The sequence below is a fragment of the Triticum aestivum genome, chromosome 6A (assembly GCF_018294505.1).
Source record: "Triticum aestivum cultivar Chinese Spring chromosome 6A, IWGSC CS RefSeq v2.1, whole genome shotgun sequence".
NCBI classification, from domain to species: Eukaryota; Viridiplantae; Streptophyta; class Magnoliopsida; order Poales; family Poaceae; genus Triticum; species Triticum aestivum.
This window is the reverse complement of record NC_057809.1, coordinates 135146502-135152381: the sequence shown is the minus strand read 5'-3', so window position 1 is coordinate 135152381 and position 5880 is coordinate 135146502. Positions and strand designations below refer to the sequence as shown.

At 47.9% G+C, this 5880-nt stretch overlaps 1 pseudogene; it reads right to left on the bottom strand.

Annotated features, from left to right (window-relative positions):
* The window catches only part of LOC123129539 (uncharacterized), an 11757-nt pseudogene extending 6113 nt beyond the window's left edge, over window positions 1-5644 (bottom strand).
* Between the last annotated feature and the right edge of the window lie 236 nt (window positions 5645-5880).

Below are 5880 nucleotides of genomic sequence, written 5' to 3'. Positions count from 1 at the left end.
GTGAGCTGGGGAGCACTGCAACGCCTCGATGTCATCGTCTTCTACCTCGAGCCACCGAGATCGTCGGGCGCCGACTCGCGCCACCCGGGTTGTCCCCGGCCCTGCCGTCTACACCTTTCACCTCGCCGTGAGCTCCTCTCCTTTTACCCCCCGTCCCCTTCCTCTAGGTCGTCCCGTAGCCGCTGCTCACCGAGCTCCCGCACCGCCGTCCACCATGGCCGATGCGTGCGCTGCTGCCGAGCTCCTCTAGACCACCCGCGCTGCCTAGCGTGCCCCTGGAGTGCCCAGGAACCCAGCACAACCCTCTCTTCGCTCGCTACCCACCCGCAACGCAGCGCCCGCGCATCTCCGAACTCCGGCCGCCGCCTAGCTCGCAGCTGCCGTCACCAAAGAACACCGCAGCTCCGCCTGCCTGCTTCATCAGATGCGTGCGAGCTTCAGCTCACCCTAGAGACCAACCGCGTCGCAAACGGCCGCCTGTAGTGCGAACCCGAGCAACTCCGGCGAGCCTCTCCCGCGAGAGATGGTCGCCGGCGCTTAATCCGGCAACGATGACGTGGCTCCGTCATTAGAGGCTAATCCCTTAATTAGCCACCTCACAGCCACTGATAGTGGGCCCCACCACGGGGTCAAACCCTGTCAGCGCTGGTTTTGACCGGGATTAGTCCCCATGTCACTGACCTGTGGACCCCACATGTCAGGTTTGACCTTGACTGGCCCTGTTGACCAGCTGACGTCAACGTGACCTAGAGCTGACGTAGTAAGCATTTTCTGGAATATTTCTAATTCAAAATTGATTTGGAAATTTCACAAAATTTTGCAAACTTTGAAATATCATAGAAATAAAACCTTAACTCCAAATGAAATAAATTATATATGAAAAATTATCAAAAATATGCAATCTATCCATTTATGCTACTTTCATGCATGTTAAACCAACTTATACCTATTGTATAAGTGAAAACATGATAATGGCATCTTAAATGCTAAATATGGAGTTTGCATATGAACCCTTGGTCCATATGGACTTCATTTAAAGTGTTGCTAGATGCATTAGTGCAAATCATAACATTATTACCATGTCACATTCATGCATCATATTGTTGCATTGGATTGATTGTGTTTCCTCTCTGTTGCCGGTAATTGTTCCCCCTCAGTAGACGACGTTCCGACGATGAGTTCGATGACACCTATGAAGTACTATACTATCTTCGGAAGTGCCAGGCAAGCAAAACCCCCATGTTCATTCCGATACAATCCCACTCACTCGCTCCTGCTCTCTTTTACTGCATTAGGACAACAGCGATTCAACTGTTACATGCTGCGGTAGTTGAACCCCTTTCCTCTGCATGACCTTTCATTGCCATAGTAAATAGATGAAACCCACTAGCATGAGTAGGAGTTGTTTGAGACTTGATGTGCCTACTCATTCATGCTTGTGTTGTCATGCCTGCTATTGCTTAGAGTTGTGTCAGGTCTGATTCACCGGGGATGAGTTGGAAAGTTGTGAACATGTCCTACTGTTGAGAGCTAAGTGTGTGAACACGTTTTGGTAAAGGTAGCGGTGAGAGGCCATGTAGGAGTACATGGTGGGTTGTCTCATTGTAGCCGTCCTCAGGAACTGAGTTCTGTGCTTGTGGTCCATGAACAGTTACTACCACACATTGGGCTCCGGGCGCTCCAAGCTCTCTCGACTTATTAATCAACCTGATCTCTGTCCAGGAGTTGCAACTAGTTTCTGGTGTTTGTAGGTAGTGTTAGTAGTCTACCAAGTGGCACCCGGTACAGGTTGGCTTGGGACAGACTAGGCAAAGTGGCACGATGTACCAAGTGGCACCCGGATGGTGGGCTTGGGAACCCTGCTCACATTGTTTGGGGCCGTGAGCGACACCCTGGCCGGATCTCCTTGCGGATGGAACCCGAATAGGAGATAAACCTGGACTAGAGACTTGTGTGGTTAGTCAGGTCATGGCCGACTCCCTCGCCAGTCTTCCGCTTGAAGGTTGCTGAGATACACGATGCGTACATGGTGGTAAGTGGCGAGAGCGTGTGTGAAGAAGTACACCCCTGCAGGGTTAAGATCATCTATTTGAATAGCCGTGTCCGCGGTAAAGGACTTCTGGGTTGCTTGTACAGTTCATAGACAAGTGAAAGTGGATACTCTAAAACTCACAAGATAAGCGTGAGTGCTATGGATGGCCTTCCCGTAGGGAGACGGGAGCGGATCCATAGTGGTGTATTGATATGGTTAATATGTGTACTCGTGTGCACCACCTCAAAAGAGTTGCTTGCAGTCGTAATTCAGGTTAGCCACTGAGTCAAAGCTGGCTTGCTGCAGTTAAGCTCCACTACCCCCTTTGTTGACACTGATGCATATGTAGTTAGTTCTGATGTAAGTCTTGCTGGGTACATTTGTACTCACGTTTGCCTATTTTATGTTTTTGCAGAGAGACGTCAGTATCGCTAGTAGTTCCGCGTGGACTTCGATGTTTAGCTTGTTACCTCATCTACGATCTTGTGCCCTCAGCAGGATCTTGTAGATTGTCAGGCTTCTTAGCCTTTTTCAATTGTAGATGTCTGTACTCAGACATGTTAAACTTCCGCATGTGCTTTGACTTGTATGCTCTGAATGTTGGGTCATGAGATCCATGTTTGTAATATCTCGCTCCTCGGAGCCTAATGAATAAATACTTGAGTCGTAGAGTCTTGTTGTGATGCGATGTTGTATTTACACATATCAAGCATATTGTGTGTATGATTGAAATGCTTGGTATGTGTGGGATCTGACAACCTAGTTGTTTATCCTTGGTAGCCTCTCTTATGGGGAAATGTAGTCTTGTGCTTCCATGAGCCATAGTAGTCCACTACAGCCCGGTTCACTGGAGTCCTGCTAGCCCAGCACTACTGCTCCGGAACACTTGACTGGCCGGCATGTGATTCACTTCGTTCCTGTGTCTGTCCCTTCGGGGAAATGTCACACGGTGACATACGGAGTCCTGCCTAGCCTGCTACAGCCCGGGTTCCCAGAGTCCTGTTAGCCAAGTGCTACGGCCCGCATTCGCACGCTGCTGACCGACATGCTCGATGTTGATTCATGTATGCCTGTCCTCGTAAGTTAGTGCCACTTTGGGTTCACGACTAGTCATGTCGGCCCGGGTTCTCTGTCATATGGATGCTAGCGACACTATCATATACGTGAGCCAAAAGGCACAAACGGTCCCGGGCCATGGTAAGGTGACACCCGTGGGAATACCGTGCGTGAGGCCGCAAAGTGATATGAAGTGTTACATGCTAGATCGGTGTGACTTAGAATCGGGGTCCTGCACTACAATAAATACGGTCAATTATGACTCCCCATTTTTGTCGTTGATTCGTCATATTTATCGTTTATTCACCTTTTTTGACCAAATTCAGAAGGTCAACAGTTGGCTGTCAAGAACGAACAAACTTGACCTTTTTGGAATTTTGGTCATAACTAGACTAAAGACCAAAATTTCAAAAAGGTCACTACCCATTTGCCTGAGCCACGTAGGATCTGACGTGGCTGAGGTGACGTGGCATTGTTAGTGACCAAATGGAATCATCATAAATTTCATAGCCCAGTCCACCAATCTAGCCTACATGGGCCTGGCCCAATCATCGTAAATTTCACAGCCCAATCCACCAGACATGGGGCCAGCCCAATACCTATTTTCTTAATTGAATTGGTTTGATTTATTTGGGCTAATGCATTATTTTATCAAAAGCATGCACATTTAAGGATAGGCCCATTAGAAAACAAATACAACATAATAAAATATTTCGTATATTTCATTTCACCAACACATCACATGAAATACAATACATCATCAATTGACTCCTCTACACAGCAAGGTTCAAGGCCCAACAAGTGCATAAGCGCACATCAACATAGATTGGACGAGAAGCACAAATTTTAGCTGATCACACATAACATCAATGAGAAGCACGAATATCGTGTACCATCACTAGTACACATACTTTGTCCCGTCACCCAAGCACCAATATTGTGTCAATCTACTGGATTTGCCACATGGTGATGTTACTGCATTAGGGCTGTCCCAGCTTCTCTCTGCCCAAATGGCAGGATGATCTGCTGATCGATGTACTGCTCCAGCACCACCTCCCGCTACCACTGGTGGATGATCAGCTCATCAGTCATCTGCACACGAACAAACCAAGAAGATTAACCTATTTATCCTACAGTAGTTTGTTTCTAAACATGGGCATCAAATCAACACCAACACTGAATTAAAATGCACAAAAGAATGGAGCATAGCCATATGTACAGCCTAAGAAATTCAGGTTTGAGCAATTCTTGATACTACAATAAATACATAATAGCCAAAATTTCGATCCATGGACACCAGATGATAGAAAAGGTACTAAGGCACTACTTGCTACTGAAAACCAAAGCAAGGTATGAAGCACAAGCCAGGCCAAAACTGGTACCAAATCCAGAAATAACCATTTGATGCAATATAGCACTAGTTTCACTTTAGCATATGTGCCTAATTATGCAGGTATGTAGGATGACTTCAAGAAAAAACGGAACTACAGGGGAATGGAGGATGGGGAGGGACAGGGGGGTGGTACCTGCAGGAAGACATTGGCGACTCCAAAGATTCGAAGTGTTCCACAGGCTGGGCGCCGAGGTGAATATTGTGCAGTATAGGGTGTTGTAACAGCACGCATACCTTCGTTTCACGGACTTTACCTAGCGCGCACTCTAGCTTGTGCTCCAGACCGCGGAGCTCTGCCGCGGTTGTGCCGGACGACAGGTCTTCTCCTGTCTGCCTCCTCACGCTGGCCTCCAGGTGGTCACGCCCTCAATGTTGCGATATCCGCGAACAGTTTCTGTGTGCAAGAATCATACAGATGAATTAGAATGCAGTTAACTCTGAGTGTAAAATAACTAGTATATGAGTAGATGTGTTTGTGTATTATCCAGATATTCACAATGATTTATGCCCTCATAGCGCTCGATTAAGTCACTCCAACTGAACAAATGACAAGTGAAGGAGTTTGTCAGCACTATACGCTAGTACTATTAATTGTAGAGTGGATATATAGAGACAAGTAATCAAATTTATGCATCACGTACGAGTTTTAGCACTATACGACTATGCATGTAGTGTAGATATTGAATGCCAGTGACTGGTACTTGTTTAACTTGAGGCTGTGTGTGCTTGCATTAGACCCAATCGCAGGTGGGCACGGGAGCAGCTGAATCTAACAGTAGGATTACAGTCAGAGGTAAATCAAAAGCATCGTCTGACTAAGTGGTCATCGAACACAAGGAGAGCACCCTCCCCAATACTGTAGCTACGTCTGAAGTCTGATGGCATGCCAAAGTTTATTCTACCATAGAGTAATTCTACAAATACACTGTAGAGTAATTTGTACATGTGAATCACAATGGTAATTGGTAAATTACTTCTGATCAAACCGGGAGGGAGCACTGAAATAGCAGGGGATTCATTGATCGGTGAACGTACCCGTCGTTGGTCCTCGAGACGAGGTTGGGCTCCACGGCGGCGTCCATGATGCGGCTGAGCTCCTCGTGCCGCCACTGGGAGAAGCGCAGCAGTGCTTGGAACACCGCATGCTCCTGCCTATTCCCCATGATCCCGTGCGCGCGGTGCACGAACCCGCCGAGCACGCTCTGGCGTATGTGCCCGTGCTTGTCCCCCTCGACGAGCAGGTGGACCACGAATGCGGAGGACTCTGGGCTGGACAACACCAGCTGCTCCAGCATTGTCGGGGAATCAAGCAGCTCCGATCAGATCTCCTCCAGCCTCGGGTCTTCAGGAATCGATGGCTCTGACGCTTCCGAGCTCGAGCTCGGCATCTCGTCCCGCG